Raw genomic sequence first — 18,238 nt, 5'->3', positions numbered from 1 at the left:
TGCTTAAAATGTATATCTGTTATAGTGCTTTCACTTGTATTGAAAGCATCTTCAAAGGAGGAATGGGTGTCCAATAAATCTTCTTCTTTTCTCCATTGTTTAAAAAGTAGCAGTAGGGACATGTAGTAAAGTTCTCTATGTTGAGGAGTTTTAAATTCTAGCTTCATATGATTAATCAGGCTGTGTTTGGTAAGTTTAACCAGGCTTCCCTTGCAACATTTGACTATGTATTTACATTTTCTCTCATCTGGTTTAATATTATTTGTTTATGAGAAAGTTTGCACTATGTGGAATAGACACATGGTTTCCAAAGCATTACTCCAGTTTGGGTAGTTTGTGTCCAATACATTGTTTTTCAAAATGTCCTGGCTGTTGGGATCGTTTATGGCTATTGTTTCTATGTCTTGGTACAATGTGAAAATTCTTTTTCTGGATACAGCAGGAACAAGGCTTAGGCAGATTATGTTTTCAGATTTCACACACAAGGCTGTGTTGGTTAAACAGTCTGCAGCTTTGTAGCAACCACATTCGCTATGGGAGAACATTTTTATGCCAAAGCTGTATACATTTTGCGACAGTGTTTTGTCAGATGATATGTCATCCCAGAGGTCTTTTAGCTCTCTTTTCTCAGCTTTCGCTAAGTAGGCTATGACATATCGTGCAACTGCAGTGGAATTGTCTGCAATGTACTGTACATCTATGTTTCATTAATGTACTTTGATGCTTAGCTTCTATTAATGCAGTATGTGTTCTTATGCGATTTTCCTTTCACACTGTGTTTAACAGAAGACATGAAGCTGTTTACTTGTCCTTTTGCTGAAACTGGTCTAGGGAAACCAAAGTGGAATTTGGTATAGTATATGCCTTTGTTTTTATATCTGCATTGACACTACTTGGCACATGTATGTCTTTGAAACCACAACATGTGTGCATGCAGCTCACTATAGGGCTAATTCACAGAAGTTTTCCAATGGAGGTTTGCCATTATAAAACACTTCTGTGAATTAGGCCCTAGGTGTGCTTTCTGAAGGGATTTTGCAAGTGACATATTGATGAATGAACTGCAAAACAGTGGCATCACTGTCCTGACCAAATTTAGGAGCATCTTTTATCCACAAAAGAATGTGGATGTGGGGTGCTCCTCTGGATTGTTATTCTTTTCTCCAAAATAAGTGTTGCACTTCTCTGAGCAGAGGAATTATTTTATTACAGATGAAGTGCAGCATGGCAATAAAGCGGTTATGGAATTACTTGGACACATTTACAGGATCAAGAGACCAGAGTTCTCCTGGTGTTTTAATGTCTATCCCTGCTTTGTTTTCGTTTACTATGCATAGGAAATCATGCACCTTTTGAAGTAGCTGCGTAGCAGACATGTTTAAAAAATTGGAACCTGTTTTCAATGTGTTTGCAACTCCGTAACATAGAGTTACTAGTTCACTTTTAAACAGGAGGTGGAATATGTATTGAATGTTTTGTCAGAATCTGGGGTCTTCAGAATACATTTGCAAAGAGCGGTATTTTGTTATTTGTGTGCATTTTTCATCATACCTTCCACCTTTTCCAGTAGGAAAGAGTAGAGGAAAGGCTTGTGCTTCTACACTTTTTTCCCATATGCTGATTGGAGATCCTTTGCCTTGCCGCATTTCATATGTTTATAGTGCATCATCTATGCTGTCTTTGGAGTGCAGTGGGTGAATTGTATACTGGTCTAAAATATTGGATGCTGTAGTAGGATCTACAAGTTTGAATTGGCCAGTTGATGTGGAATAATGAATTATTTTGGTTTCTCTCAGGTATTCTTCAATGTTTATTTCTTCATAGTATTCATCTTTCTCTTTAAGATATCGTAGAGCTTCTCTAACTTTGTTTATGTCAGTTGCTGCCAACTTCTTTTGTCTTTTGTAGCTACACCATTCACTAGGATATTCAAAGATTGATCTATTGGCCGTTGCACTCTGAGAGTGTCTACATTTTCTTTAAGATCTAATGGGAAATAAACAACTTTGCCACAAATGCCTTTTGGTGATTCAGAAGGGGGCAACTTGACTGTTTTCAGCTCAAGGCGCTATTATCGCTTGAAATGGGTGTACTGTCTGGTTTACAATGCTCTCATACAAATTAAGCTGTTGGAGTGGTTTTGGAAGAGGGAATATTTCCAAGTTATTAGTGATAGCCCATGGAGGCATTTGGGTATTATCAAGCTTTGCAGTGCAGTGTGTGCAAAGTATTGAGGGGATAGTAATTTCATATTTTATTTTCTGCTATAAGGTAGAGAGCTAATTGGAACCATTGGGATTCCTCATTGTGTTCTATTTTGTATGCTATGTCTAAAGTTTTGGTGCTCCTTGTATAAAAAGTTCTGCGACTTGTACGTGTGTAAGGTTGGCATCTGCAAGGTTGGTGCTACTCTTTTATAAAGTTACTGGATTTTGTAAGTGCTGTTCACTTCCAAAATATTTGCTTTGGATGTGGTCTATTTCTTCCAGGAGTTCTTTGGCTATGCCATGTAGGAGAATGTGATTTAAATGCTCCAGTGCTAAACCAGGTCTTTTTGCATAGTACAGTCTCTGAACAAGATTTCGTACAGTAGAATGGTGTGTTGCTAACATTTTGATGCAGTCGAAGGTGCTTCTGCAGGCAGGCCCACAAATGCAGGCTAATGACTGTACTCAAAGTCCTGTGTATTTGTGCACTGGTCAGGAGTCCATGGTTTGTAATATTTTAATTCTTAATTTGTCTTTGGCTTTCACATACTTATTGAGGAATTGCCATAAAGATATGAAGGATTGTTTTTGTGCATTACACATTGAGGTGCACAGCCTTTTGTAGATGGGATGGATTGGTTTGGTGCAATGGAGAGTTGATTGTAAGTTTGTTAGGGATATTCTTTCAATCACCGTTTCTTCTGCCCTAATGGTGTTGTCTACCTTTTCATACCCTCGGCCACTGCTATGTATGGCAATTGGGTTTGTTTGCTCTTGTTTGTATGCCTCTTCATTGAAATATGGCTCTGTGCTGGTTGTGTGAATCCACTCACCTACACAGAAGTTTGCAAAAGTATCTATGTGATATCACATATGTTGCAAAGTACTTTTTGTAGTTTACTAATTAATTTTGTTAGTGGTTTCATTCTGTTTAAAATTAATATAAACTATTTCCTTTTGAGGAGCATTGCACTGTCCATGAGAGATTTGGTACGTTTTAAGGGTTGAGCATGATTTCTCCCCTGTTTTTATAAGGTTGTGAAGGAGTCTATGGTGGAACATTTGTAGTAAAATTAATTTTTTGGAATGCTTACCTCTGGCTACGTTAACATTGGTAGATGCAATGTTAGCACTACTGGAAGATGGGTCACACTTTTTTCCAGCTACCTGGTTCAGTTTTGCTCAGTGACTGCATTAGCTGTTTTGTTGGAACTTTTTGTACAAACCCTGCTAGAGGCGGATGACTATTTTGCATGCTTTCAGTTTTATCTGCTCTATTTCTATGTTGTTTTCTACAGAGTTGCTTTTTGGTAGGCATTCTCTTGTGTATGTTGGTGATAAAAGGAAAGTGTGGGTTTTGAAGTTGTATTTGTGGGCATTGTGCATGAGTGTCTGAATATAAGGATAAGCATACATAGAGGGGTGTGTGGTTGTGGAAAGGGCTGTTACTTTTGGTTGGGAAGGTTGTACTGGTATGTATGCGTTGCTTCAGTGTGTATGACAGTGTACTGTGCCTAAATAAGTAAGGGTATTATGATATTTTCACAAAAATAATGGGTGTTACCATACTGGTGTTCAGATGACAATACAAAGACTGGACCTGCTAAGGTGCAATGAGTCATAGTGAAGCAAGTGCTGTTGGGTTGGATAGAATTTTCTAGGCTACAATACAACAACACTGCACTGTCCAAGTAACAGGCAGAACACTACTTCAGTACTGCACTTACTTTGTTGGATCTGAAGAGTAGGTGTCTTCTGGGTTTTATCTTCCAGTAGAGATGTCACTGGCTTTCATGAGGCTGTTCTTCACTGCAATAACAAAAGAAGGAATTAAGTGAGTATGTGTGTTAACGGCACAGTAATGGCACTAAGAGAAAACATTATTTTAAATTGTAGGAGGATTTGTTGGCAGGAAGAGTAAGTGTGTGTATGTCCAATTGTACAGCACAGCTTAGGAGTGGGGACTTGGGAGCATCAGCATTGTTGCTATGGGGGCCAGTGGTGTAGCGATAACTGTGCCCTATGTGGCTACTTGCTTTGGAAATGGATTAGTGCAAGTCCTAGCAGGGTGAGAAAAGGGCCAGAAAGATGTACAGATTAGAAAGGAGATTGTTACCATGTGTGGAATTTTATTAACTTTCCCACACATAAATGCTTGCAACATGAGTGCAGAAATCCTTTCCTGGTGTGGCATTTATTTATTCAAATTTACAGATAGCACTGTTGCCAATGTACATATGCATTTCTTTGCTTTACGTCCAATGGTGCATTTTGGTAATTTTGCAATGTATGTATTTGCCATGCTTTACTAACATACATGCAGTTTCCCTTTTCTCTGTGCATTATGGGCATTTAACATAGGATTTGCCACTTGAATTTGTTGTGCAAATGTTCCCTGTGTGGTTTTCATTTTTTGTTTTACAAGATCAACAGAGAGAGAGTGTTGCTGGAAGTGTAAATGTTCGAGAGGATCTCTGAGTCATTTAATTTGGTCCTGTCCCAATGCAATTCTGGGATATGGTTCGGGAGAGGTTGAGTCTGGTCTTAGATGTCACAATCCCCATGAATGCTTCATTACTGGTTTTGGGTGATGACTCTTCTCTGGAGGAAATTGACTTTGGTAAGAGAGTTTGGTTGCTTCGTGCATGCATGGTTGCTAAAAAATTCATATTGAGGTCATGGAAATCAAGTACTTCATTTAACATTGATGACTGGGTGGAGGAGCTACTTACTGTTTCAACATATGAAAAAGCCATTTACAAACTCACTGGTGACATTGAAAAATGTTGGGACATTTGGAGCTGCTTTCTTGATGCATATGGATAAACCTGATCTTTGACCTGGGGTATTATGTACTTACCCTTGAACACTCATAATCTGTATAATATCTATAGTTTGTGTGATGGTTTTTGTAATGCCCTTTTGTCTGAGGTATAGTATTTTGCATTGAAATTTTTGGTTTATGTCTTCTACTCCTACGCTCTTATTCTCTTTCTTCCTTTTCTTTTTCTTCTTTTCCTTTCTTCCTTCTTGTTCTATTTTTGATGTTTATATGTTTGGATTGTTTATGGCGAATTGATTACTTTGCTTTCACTTGGTTGATATGTGTGTATTTCATGGACTGCTGTTCAATTATTTATGTTTGCTTAATGTGAAAATAAAAATTTGAATTAAAAAAAAATTGAACTATGTTGTATGCAGCTGTTCTGCAAGTGGGCATTAAAAGAACACTTAGAAAGCACACAGCATTTTAAGTAACTGCCACGTGATGTCATGAGATGGGACAAATGAGAGTAAAATAATTTAGTAGTGGCAGGCAGCCTGTTCGTATGCATTTGTGAAAGAGTTGCAAAATGTATGCATACCTGTAGTTTGTGCTGATGGATGCAGAGGTGGATGAATCTGGAAGCAGAAATCTTGGAGAGTTTTGTAGTACGTTTTGGTGGAGGTGCTTTTCAGTTACATGAGAATTGTACTCTCAGTGTTCAACCATACATCTAAAGTGTTGAACTATGATGACAGAGTTAGATGTAGAGTTCTTGCCTGTGATTGGTAGATGGTTCTGTGACTGTTTAACAGTAGCCAATGGGGGAGTGCTGCAAAGAGTGAATTGGAAAGGAAAGAGGGGTTGTACCTGTGTTACAGCATCCATAGACACCGCGCAAAGTCGCAAATAGGGCGTGCCACATCCGGGGCTTCTCAGCATGCCTGCCATTGAAATGTGACTGGGAGGATTAGCCAATCAGGTGTTCAGATTGTGCTTTACAGGAAGGTAATACTTTTTTATTGCTTTGTTTGTTGTGTAGTGAAGATGGCTGGTGTTGGAGAGAGGCAGACACTTGGAGATTCATGTGTGCATGATCTAGAGAGGTGTGCCCGGGCAAGAGGTGTTTCTGGTGATCTTGGGTTTCCAGGCCTGCATGCTTCGTGGTACAGTGTGCCTGGTCGCAATTTGCAGGCACTGCTTGCTCTAGGCAGAGTCATAGGCACTTTTGGTAGTCCTGATGTTTTGGAGGTGCACTGTGGAGGAAAGCATTTGGGCTACATCATTGCTCCAAGTTTGGTTTCTGTATTGACGTTGTTGGTGGAAGAACTGATGCTGCTTTTCCATGTTGCAAAGGTATTTTTCTTCTGAAATACCACCTAGAGCACAATGGAACAACCCCAATGTCCTTAATCCCCGGCAAAATGCTGGAAGGCTCCTTGTTAATAGAGGCATGCGTGTAGTTTTCTCTAAAGACAACATTTATCTTCTTAGTGCGCACTATTTTACCCAGATGGCATTTTTTTGTCCATTCTTGGAAATGCTTTTTTTTGCAACCTAAGGGATGCTTTACAGAGGTTGATGTAGGGCAGTAAGGAGTAAAAAGAGAGAACCCCCACAAAATAAATAGAAAGCAAAAGTAGCACCTAAAGAAATAAAAATAAAAAAGGCTCTTTTCAGAACACCACAATAGAGGACCTCGCCTACCCTGGGTTAATTTTTCTACCCACCCCCTTGATTTGGCCGATTTATCCGTAAACAGCGCAGTAGTTTGTGGATTGCATGTGCCACATCCGGTACTTTTAAGGATGGCAGGCATGGAAGTCAGAGGATTGGCCAATAAGGTGCCCTTGGTGTGGTGTGCAAGGAGAGAGTGTGGCAGAGGCTCTGTTTGCTGAGAGGAGTGCAGATGGCTATGGCTGTTTTAGGAGGCAGGGTGTCTGGTTTTGGGGACTCTTGGATACATTGGTTGCTGGTGTATGCAGAGCACTGTGGAGTGGCTGCACATCTTGGATTCCCTCATGTGGATGTGCACTGGTATTGAGTGCGTGGCATGAAGTAGCTGGATTCGGTTGCCCTTGATGCCACTTATGAGATGCAGCTTCATCCAGCCATTATTATTGTTCATTGTAGAGGGAACAGTCTAGGCCATGTTACTGGAATCTCTCTGCAGTTTGCAATGAAGGAGGCATTTGACAAAGTCATGGACATGTTTCCAAACTCCCAAGTAATTATTTCCTGCATTGACCAGAGAATGATGTGGCAGCACTCTTCTTCATTTGGTCTGCAAATGGAGAAAGCCAGGCACAATGTCAACAAGTCTGTTTGTGCATTTTTGTGAGATGTTGGCATGTCCTCCTTCCAAAATGAAAACATTATGTTTCTTAGTACCATGCTGGCAATCACCTTTTTTTTGCAAACTATCCAAAATGCTTTACAGCCCTTCTTGTAAGTATAGCAAGTATGTGTGCAGTAGGTGTTGGCCACTTCAAACCTTCCAAAAACAAACAGAAGACCCAAAAAAAGCTTGTTCCAGAGCCACCACTTTCTCCAGGAAAAGAATGCAATGGTTAACATGCTGCCACCACCTGCATGCTTTCGAAGTCCACGGACTACCATGCTGTCCGCGAACTTCATGGACGGTGCAGGGGCCAGCACCATTCCATTGACTCTTCTATTTTTAAACTGTGAAAGGTGGCTCTGAAAAGACCCTTTTTTGTGTGTGTTTTCTTGTTTTATATATTTTTGGGTATTTTGTAACATGACACACAAGGAAGCGAAGGGAAGGGAAGGTAGGGCACCAACCACAGGGACAAAGGGGCAGGTGAAGAGAGGAGGATGTTGGGTGTGCCTCATGGAGGTAGGGGGCCCTTTCCTTTGTGCTCCCAGACTGTAGCCTTGAAAGCACTCAGAATTGCAGTACATGCACAATACAGTGACCTTTGAAAGGTATGGGTCAGCTGCGGTGCGTATGCCCTACAAGGCTGGATCTGCTGCCCCATAGGAGTGTCCCTTGTGGTAACAGGAGCAGATGCCGAGGATGCTGCAGAGGAAGTCAACCTACTAACCTGTTCGAAGGGGATGTCCTCCGAACTGCTGCCTTGTAATTCGACCTTAGGTGTCACCACATGGAGGTGGTGCTGTAGCTGTACAGCCCAGGTTTGCCATGTCACTCATTGCAGTGAATCTTGGCTGCATAAGCCTTGGATACCCCTGAATGGTGGTAAAGAGCCTCCACACCCAAGACTCACCTTGGCAGCTGGTAGTGGGGACTTCCACAACCTCATCCTCTTCTTGTTCACCCTCTGCATCACCACACCTGTTCCCCTCCCCAGGAGCCCCAGAAGCTGGTGGTGGTGGGGGTGGTGCTGAGGAGCCAGCAGCAGCACAAGCAGCAATGGATGCCATTGTAGAATACATTTGCTAATAGAGCAAACAGGAAACCAGGAAGCAGCAATCTGGTGCAAGCAGCAATCTGGCACAGTGCTCTGTCCTGGAAATCCCAAAACAGAATGGGGAGCATCACTGAGTTGTGGCCTTTTATAGGTTTGCTGAGGAGTATTCTGCGAACAGTTGCACACTCCACAAACACTTTGAACCCCAAGCTGGGCTAAAAAGTTGCAAAAAGTCTCTAGATCTCGCCTGGGGCATGATCTGGGACCCCTGCAAGGATGAAGATTCACAGTAAAACACATTAGATTGGAGCATTTTTTTGGTATCCAAGGGTCCTTACAGTGTTCGCGAATAAGGACCGATGCTCAGTGTGGGTGTGGTTACATGGTTACGTTGCAAATGTTCGTGAATGGGACGGCTGTCCCTAGGACTCCTATTGCGCGGGATGCAGTGTGCGCATTGGCCTATATGCCCACAAGACAGGTCTGGGATCCCCAAACTAATTAAAAGTGCAACACGTGCTGAGGACCTTGCAGACAGGCACAGTGTTCAGAGGGCACAGGGGATCAAATGCACCTGCGCCCAGGTGTCTGTAGGACAGGGGTAGGACCCCCAAACGAAATAAAAGTACATCACAACTTTATAGACATTGCAGACAGGCGCAGTGTTTCGGAGGGAAGAGGGGATCAGATGCGCATGCACCCAGCTTTCCGTAGCACAGGGGTGGGACTCCCAAACTAATTAAAATTGCGGCTCACTTTTAAGGACCTTGCGTACAAGTGCAGTGTTCAGAGGGCTAAGAGGATCAGATGGGCATGTACCCAGGTGTCGGCAGGACAGTGCATGGGTCTCAGAATCATATAAACGTGCGTCATCATTTTGCGGACAAGTACAGACAGGCGCGCTATCCAGGGACACTGCCATTTTGAAATGGACAGGCCGGTCAGTCGAGCGCTCCGCAAACTCTTAATGGGGCTTTTTATTAAAAAAAACACACACACAGCAACAATAAACACATACATGTATTAAACCATTAAGAAAGGGCCAGCTATTCCCACAACCCTACAGGCCCTGTACCAAATTCACATGCCCAGTTCCACCAAGTAACAGCTCACCGTCCACCTCTCCATAGGGGCCCAGTGGAGGTCTCTCAGGTGACATCCCTTTAGAGTAGGCTGCAGTAGCATTGTCTCTATTGTGGGTTCATCAGCCATCCATTTAACCACGTGCTGCAGCTATCACACCAAGAAATACAACTCAAAATTCGGCACCCATAGTCCTCCCTGATCAAACGGCATCTGCAATGTGTTAAGTGCCACCCTTTGCCGTCCATCCTGCCATTGGAACCCTCTGCATAACTTTTCTAGTTCCTTAAAGAAGCACCCCGGTGTGTCATATGGGACATTCTCAAAGCAGTGCATGAGCTGCGGCAGAGCCACCATTTTTAGCAGTGCCACCCTCCCCATCACCAAAAAGGGAAGCTTACCTCCTAACCACATAGAAGTGACTAGGCCTGCCTTGGCTTGCAATGTATTATATTCATGCTCTTGGGAGGGATCCGGTGGATGTTAATACCAAGATATCTGAATGTAGTCCTGCATCATGGCAGAGGAAGAACTGGCAACTTGTCTACTTCCAAGGAGGCAGTGGCTGCCAGTGGGAACAGACACAATTTCATCTTCTTTACTTTGATACCTGTGAGCTTGCTAGAGTTATCCAGCACCTCCAGCATATACAGCAAAACATTCCGGGGTCTCGCACATATAATAGCACATCATCAGCATACATCGACACCACGTGTCTACTCTTATTTTTGTCTATGCCTACATCCCCATATTCCATTCTCAGATATGCCGCCATGGGTTCTGTTGCCAATATACATAGTATCTGTGACAGCGGGCACCCCTGCCTAGTACCTCTGTACAGTTGCCAAGCCACTGAGTACCACCTGCCTGTCTTGACCCTGGCCATTGGTCTTGTGTACATCAGGTGCACCCATCTCATGTACTGTAGGCCAATCCCAATTCTTTCCATTGTAGCATACAACCAGTCTCAGTGCACTGAATCGAATGCCTTAGTAGTGTCTAGGGAGGCCACCGCAACCTGAATGGGAATGGGACTGTCTGCCGTGCTATGAATCACATGGTGGAGCCATCTCAGGTTCTCCCAAATACTCTTTCCAGGCACATACCCATCTGATCCGGGTGGATCAGCTTGTGTATCACTTTCCGGAGTCTGCTTGCTAGGACTGCGGTTAGGATTTTGCTGTCCTGATTTAATAGGGACAGTGGCCTATAGGATCTGCAGTCTTTGCCATCTTTGTCTGGTTTGAGTAGCGGCACTCTCAGGGCCTCTCTCATACTTGCGGGCAGTAACCCGGTCTCAAGTGACTCATTGTACACCTTTGTCAGTAGCGGCACCAAAATGTCTGCATATGCTTTACAGAACTCCCCTGGGAGGCCATCCATCCCTGGTGCCTTCCCTGCATGTAGGGGTCTAATAATGACCGCCACCTCATCTGGTTTTATGGGAGCCTCCAGTAACTCCACCTGAGAGTCCTCTAACCTGGGCAGAATGATCTGATCAAGTACATCCTGTATCTCTTCGTCCGTGCCGCCTATGGGTGGAGCATATAATGCTTTGTAGTATTCAGAAAACACTGCGTTTATCCCTTCTTGCGTCCTTACTTCCTCCATCCTCTTGTTCCTGACTGAGCTAATAGGGGGCCTGGCAGTCTCCAGCATCTTCCTGGGCTTGTCTGCTCATGCATGACTTCTCTCCAAGTATTTTGCTTAGTTAAACTTCCCAAGCCTTTCCCATTGTGAGAGGCCGGTTTGTCTAAGTGCTATCATCTCCCACAGCTGATACGGTCCCACCAAGGCCTTCCCCTCCCGCTCTTTCAAATCCCTCTCTGTCATCTCCAATTCCCTCACCAGTACCCTTTGTACTCCCCCTGATTCGGCTATCATCACTCCCCTGATTACCACTTCATATGCTTCCCAGACTGTGCCCATCTCATTAAAGTTCCTCATTAATTTCTATGTATTCAATGTTTTTTTCCCTGACGTGTTCGGCCAATGCAGTATCCTGCAGCGCTTCACACCTCAGTCTCCATGTGGGGATCAGTGGTTTAGGGGCTGACACCCTCCATCTCGACACCTGCGGTGAGTGGTCCTACAGTATTCTATCTAGGTACTCTGCCTCAGAGAATTCGGGACCGCTCTCCTCTCCCGTGAACATATGATCTATTTGGGTGTACACCTTATGCGGCACAGAGTAATGAGAATACCCTATTGTTTCGCCATGTTCTGCCCTCCACAAGACATGCAACTTAAAGTAGTCTACTAGTGAGTTCAGTACCTAAGCTGGGGGGGGCAGCCTCTTGTACTTGGAATCCGACCTGTCCAGAACTGGGTCCATCGTACAATTAGAGTCCCCGCCCCATATCAGAGTACCACTTCTGTAAAATCCCAACCTCGCGTTCAGAGATCTAAAGAACACAGTGGCGTCATGATTAGGGGCATATGTGTTCACCACACAAACCTCATGGTTCTCTATTAACCCATTCATCATTACCATCCTTCCCTCATTATCAGATTTCACTGCCAGTATTTTGAATGGTATGTCCGGGGCTATCCAGATAAGGACTCCTCTTGCATACGTCGAATATGTGGAGCCCACCATCACCCGTCCCCACGCCCTCTCCAGGTTATTTTGCTTCTGCCTGTCTAAATGTGTCTCCTGTAATAACGCTATTCCCACCTTGTGGCGCCAGATATACATGCTCAATCTCTTACGCTTCACATAATCATTTAGGCCCCCTCATATTCCAGGTCATAATTCTTATCGTATTAGCAATCATTGCTTGTACTGGGAGGTTTGTGAGGCCACCAGCCTGTGGCTAGACTGAGGAGGAGTTTGATGCATTGTATTATAATTTGTGACAGGCCCCCCCATACCCTCCCATTCCCCAACATCCCCACCACCATACCCAACTACCACAACTGCAACATGCTGGGGTAATCCTGTTTCCGCTTCATTCCACCAGGTCACAAGACTAGTTTCCTGGTGACCTATGGGCGGGCTCTATAACTTAGCCCTTACTTATCTAAGGGCGGGTAGCAGGTCTGTGTTTGCGTCCCTCTACTGGGTGTCTGTGGCTCTCCATATTGCTTCCGCTATAATGACCTATTGTGATATTGCCAAACATATTGTACTGTTCGCACCTATGGCTTGTGTATAACCTCCTCTGCTGCATAATGCATAATCACAATGTTAAGTCATCAGTTTGAAACGTGCCCATTAACGCTGCCCAATTTCCTGGCTGAGCTCTGCATCGTCTGGCATCTGTATCCTGTCCATCCACTCCTGCGCTTCTTCTGGCATTTCGAAGCAGAAAGCCTTGACTTTATGTATGACTTTTAGTTTTGCCGGGTACATTAGCATATATTTAAGTCTAGCTTTCTGTAGTAGACCTTTCGTGGTAGTGCGCCCTCCGCTTCTGAGTTGGGATTTTTAGTCCGGATATACTCATATATTTGCAGAGTCCCTTTGTATTGTCCCTCCAGCGCTGGAAAAAGCTAGTATCTTCTCCCAGTCTTTATAGTTGAGCACCTTGGCTATCACTGGCCTGTGTGGGGTGCTTGGCGGTGGTCTCCTGACGAACGAGAGATGCACTCTTTCTATTGTGAAACCTTGGGAGAGTTTGCCTGCTCCAACTTCTTGCAGCAGTAAGTTTTCCACGTAGGTGGTGGGGTCGCATCCCTCTATCCCTTTGGGCAGGCCAACAAGGCATATTTTGTTTCTGCGGGTTTGGCCTTCCACTTCTTCAGCTCTATCCTCGAGTAGTTCCACTCTTTGCATAAGGATCTCAATGTCCTTTGTCGCCTGCATCCTGATTTCTGTGTTTTCCTTGACTCGCTCCTCCAGTGTGCTTGTGCGATACGCAATTGTTCGGACATCCTGGCGCAACAGTGGCAGGTCAATGGCCACTGCTTCTATTTTGCTATCCAGTGTGGCTTGCAGCTCCACAATAGCATCCAGGAGTTGTTGGTTTCCCGGCTCCTCATTGTCAGAGGGCTGTGGCTGTTCCCGCGGTTTATCTTCATCGCCCTTCTCCCTCTGAGGTGTTTGGCTTGATGTGAAGGTTTCAAGCATGGTTTGTTTGTTTATCGATTTGTCACCTTTGGACGCCATCTTGTTCAACGTGGCTCCTGGGCTCCCACCAGGTATCTTGCAAGGGTGTCTCTCACCCTCCAGCTTCAGGGTCTGTTATTTTTGTGTTTCTCAAGTCTTGTGACACTAGTATTGCGCCGTATCCTCCCTCTTGACAGGAACTGCGTGCTATGTCTTACTGGGTGGCGCTCCCCTGGTGGTGTTCTATAGTGGACTAGCTTTTCGAGCATTGGGGTGTATAATGTTCAGGGGGTCTGTCTTTGCCCCTGCACTCTGAAGTTTTGGGCGATTCGTGAGTGAGTGGGTGTTCAGTGCAATGATCTGTGTGTCAGCGTCTGTGCAAGAGGTCAATGTTCCTGCTCTCCTGTGGGGTCATAGGCCCCTCTGCCAGTTCATGCTGTGGTGCTTTTTCTTGCACGTGTCTTGTATCCTGTGCCCCCGTGCTTCCAGCCTGCAACAGCGTTTTGTATACCCTTGATCTTCTGCACCTCTCCTCGCAGAGCAGTTCTTCCCTCCCACCACAGCAGCCTTTGTGTTGGTTCCCTATTGCTCCGCTGTGCCCATGGTAAGTGGGGGTCACGGGCTGCCTGGTTGATCTTGCTTCATTGGTATCTGCCACTCAGGATCTCACCCTCTAGGTTTGGTAAGCGCACCTAGGCGAGCACTAGAACTGATGCTGTAGTTGGAATCACTGCCTCAGCCGGTGCCGCAACTGTCAGTTGCACCTTGATGCTTCATGTGTTCACCATTTAGACTCTGCCCTCTGCCTGTCAGGCCCACGTTGTGGGCCAAGCCCCACTGTGGGAGGGGGCATTCCCCTGCAGAGCTGTGGTCCGTTGTGTGGGCTCAAAGGGGGGGGGCGCACCTCCTTTTCAGGCCCTTGCGTGTCTACTTTTTTCCCCTGCACCCCCTTCAACTCCTTACCAGCTACTGTGTCCAGTCTGGAGCTCCTCCGACCTCCACGCTCTCACCAAACTGTGTCCAGGAACTTGCCTAAAACCAGCTGCTTGGCTCCTCCTTTGCACTGCCGGCAGTGATTACTCCAAGGGGCTCTCGCTTCAAGTTTCCCTTCTCCTCCGCCGGGTGCCGTCTTCCCACTCCTGCGGCCGTTCAGCTGTGCCGCCGTGGGGGCATCGCACCTGCGGTCGTGGACTGGTGTTTGTTTCAGGGCTATTCTTTGTTTTTTTCATCACGGGTCCTCGCTGCATGTTGGTGTTTCATCTGCTGGGGGCGAGGGCACATCAGACTTCCCACACTGCATGTGCTGCTTCCTCTGTTTGTGTGCCCTCCTCACCCCCTTCAGAGCATCCTCCATCCTGGAACTACATCCACCTCTGCCATTTTGGGGCTGTCTCACTGCCTATTTTGTCTCACTGTGTTTCTCACAAAGTACAGCTCGTCCGAGCCTTGCCTCGCAGTACAGAGCTTCCAGCTGCTTCAGGCTTCTTGATGGTGCTTTTCAAGGTCATCTGGCTAGTTTGTTTAAATCAAGTTACGGATCACAGGAGCTCGCAGGGCTCGCTTCCTCTTCACATGGCTTCTAACCAACCCCCACCCTCCCAGCTCGCAGGCATGATTAGCTGCACCAGATGAGGTAGGCTGAGTACAAAAACCACTGTGTAGAGCTTTCTGCCACAATACAGCTCCCACACGTCTCCTGCACTGGGCTTCTCCTATTGTGGCACTAGGGGTCGTTTGCCCAGAAGGTTTGTTAGATGAAATGATATCAACTGCAGCAGATTTGCTCAAAGAAATCAAATGAGAGTCAACGAGAGTCAACCGACTTATTCAGAGAGTATGTACAGCGTAGAGTGAATTAGCGGCTGCTATATGGAACAAACCAAACAGTTGCGGCCTCTCAGGTAAGGATAACCCTACAAAATGGATACGGGAGTAAGCGGTGTACACACCCTCTAAAGGGCTACTCTATCCCAGTCAGCCACTAGCCTCTGCAATCCACACAATACACTACTTTCCTTAATGTTAGGTAACCTCTTCACCTTGACACCCTTCACATTACACTCGTGGACGGCATCCACTGCCTACACTGACTTTGGCCCACCTGATCTCTACCCTTTCCTCCAACTTTCAGTGTTATGCAGATGACACTGAGCTCTCTTTCAGGCTCCCTTCAACCTCATCGCCTCTCTTGCTCATTCTTCCTGACTGTCTATACCCGATTCAGGATTGATGTGTCTCTATGCAATATCTACCTTAATGCCAATAAAACAGGGATCCTTCTCATTGGGACCCCTGCTCCCGCTTTCCCTCCCTCAGACTGGCTGCCCTCCTTGGGCCCTTGTCATTCGCCTTCCTGTGAGGAAAAAAACCTTTCTGTCATCTTCGACTCCACTCTCTCTTTCTCTCCTCACATCACGGACCTTGCCAAGAAGGCCCACTACCAGCTGCACCTCCTAAGAGGTATTCTTCCTTTTCTAACTTTCCCCCCAGAGAAAGTCCTTTGCAATGTTGGAGGTGTGGGAAGTGGGGGCATTTTGCAAGAGAATGAAGGAGCAGGGCAGGGGTAGGATATAGCTCATAGTGAAACGACTACCACTGCCCCACCCCAGCAGCAAAGGAAATTCACAATACCAACTTCAATACCATATGAGATACATCAGGTGTATACTCAGTTGTCCCCTCAACTGCCAGGCGTGCAAATGCAAAACCCACAAGCTGCCCAGGCATGCATACCCTCACCCAGTGCCCCATATGGAGGAAGCAAACCCACAAATGATGCTGGGCCCAATGACACCATTGCACCTTACCCAGGGGACAATGTCATGGGAGGGAACCCTTATTCGCTCCCCGGTAGAACACTTATCCTGACTCGGACATCCCACAGCATGCCCAGTACTATCCATGACAGTACACCCTGATGAGGAACCCTTGGTGGGTGCTGAGAGGGGAAACAAACACTTCATCTCCTTGGTTCACACAGGTGCAACTAAATCATGCCATGCATCAGTGAGGATAAATGTCAGCTATCAGGTGTCCGCTATTTCACAATGGGTCATAAGCAGAGGAGAGAAAGACAGAAAGCGGAAGTGAAGAGGAAGGTCTTGAGTTGTTTCCGGAACCAGAGGTGGTTCTTCTCAAGTTTGAGAGAGGTAGGAAGGCAGTTCCAGTGGGAGGCCCCAGCCGAATACAGATATCTGCCCCCAAATCTCTGCTTGGAGAAGCGACAGGCCCTCAGAGAGTAGGAGGTGAATGAGCGGAGAGTTTGAGAAGGAAGATGTTTAGGAAGAGAGAGTTGGCGGTAGTGCGGTCCCAGGCCACAGAAATTCTTGTGGATGATGCAGAGGGTCTTAAACTTGATCCTTGGCACCACTGGGAGCCAATGAAGAGATTTCAGAGCTGGAGAGATACGATCCCTGGGCTTGAGGCCAAGCACAAGTCTTGCAGTCCTGTTCTGGATACGTAGTAGAGGACAGAGAGTAGAGACAGGAAAGTTTAGAAAGAGGCTGTTGCATTAGTCCAGTCTAGAGAGGGCCAGAGCTCTGGAGACAGTGAGCTTCTTGGAGAAAATGAGTAAAGGAAGAATACCTGTGAGGAGGTGCAGCTGATAATTTGACTTCTTAGAGATGTCAGAGATGTGAGGAGAGAAGGAGAGGGTGGAGTTGAAGATGACCCCAATGTTCTTAGCTTCACAGGTAGAAGTAGGAAGAGGGCCCAGAGTGGGCAGCCGGAGAGAGCGAGGAAAGGAGGGAGCTGGTGTTATGATGAGGAGGATCTCCGTCTTACTGGCATTAAGGCAGAGATCATTGGTGACACACCACTCCTGAATTGAGAGTCTGGAATGGGAGAAGGAGTAGAGGCGGCCAAAGGGAGCCTGAAAGAGATCTGGGCATCATCCACACGACACTGTAATATGCATAGGGAGGGACATTGGGATATCTAGGTCTAGCTCCAAGCCTGAGACAGTTAAAATACATTAATAGGCACCATCTAGGCTCCCTGATTTAAGAAGAAAGACTCTCAGAACGGCAACAAATGCGTTTAAGCATTGCTAATCCCCTGATCTCAATTTCAGAAGAAAACACAGGTGGCCTCTTCTTTGGGGTCTGGCTTTTAGCTAAAGAAACTAGGCAGCTAAGAAATAAGTCAAGATAAAAACGCAAACCTGTTTACTTAAGCCCACATATATCTAAAAGCAAGAGAAACAGAGGGAACAACAGCACCAATCACTGTTGCCAGACAGATGATATGAAAACAAACCTGCCACTAAAGGCTTAGAGATTGGGTTGGACATTTTTCTGGACAGTGATCTGATACCAAACACAAACACTCTCAAAAAGATCTGGACAGATACAAAAGGTACTTATTTGGTTTATGTGATGAAATGACGACTATCTGCAAGAGTACATGGATGATTAGTGGTTTAACAGCCTACTCATAATACTACTAAACCAGCAGTGATCCCAGCCACAAAGGTGAAACAGACATAGCCCAACTTCTTTCGCCTCTTTTGGTAGTGTAGGTCAAGATATAGTTTAGTTTAGTTTATGTCAACATAGTTTAGTTTAGTTTATTATTTGTATAGTGCCGCCTGGCCCTGGGGTATCTAGGCGCTTGAATTGATTACAGCATATCAATATAATACAACATGTTCTTTGGGTGGACAATACAGAAAGTTTAGAACATTATCAAGCAGTTACTGGTAATTTACAAGGTATGGCAAAACAAGTCATAATTTACA

The sequence above is a fragment of the Ambystoma mexicanum genome, chromosome 6q (assembly GCF_040938575.1).
Source record: "Ambystoma mexicanum isolate Mex_15411 chromosome 6q, UKY_AmexF1_1, whole genome shotgun sequence".
Classification (NCBI taxonomy): Eukaryota; Metazoa; Chordata; class Amphibia; order Caudata; family Ambystomatidae; genus Ambystoma; species Ambystoma mexicanum.
The sequence above is the reverse complement of the archived record's forward strand: the minus strand, read 5'-3'. Positions refer to the sequence as shown.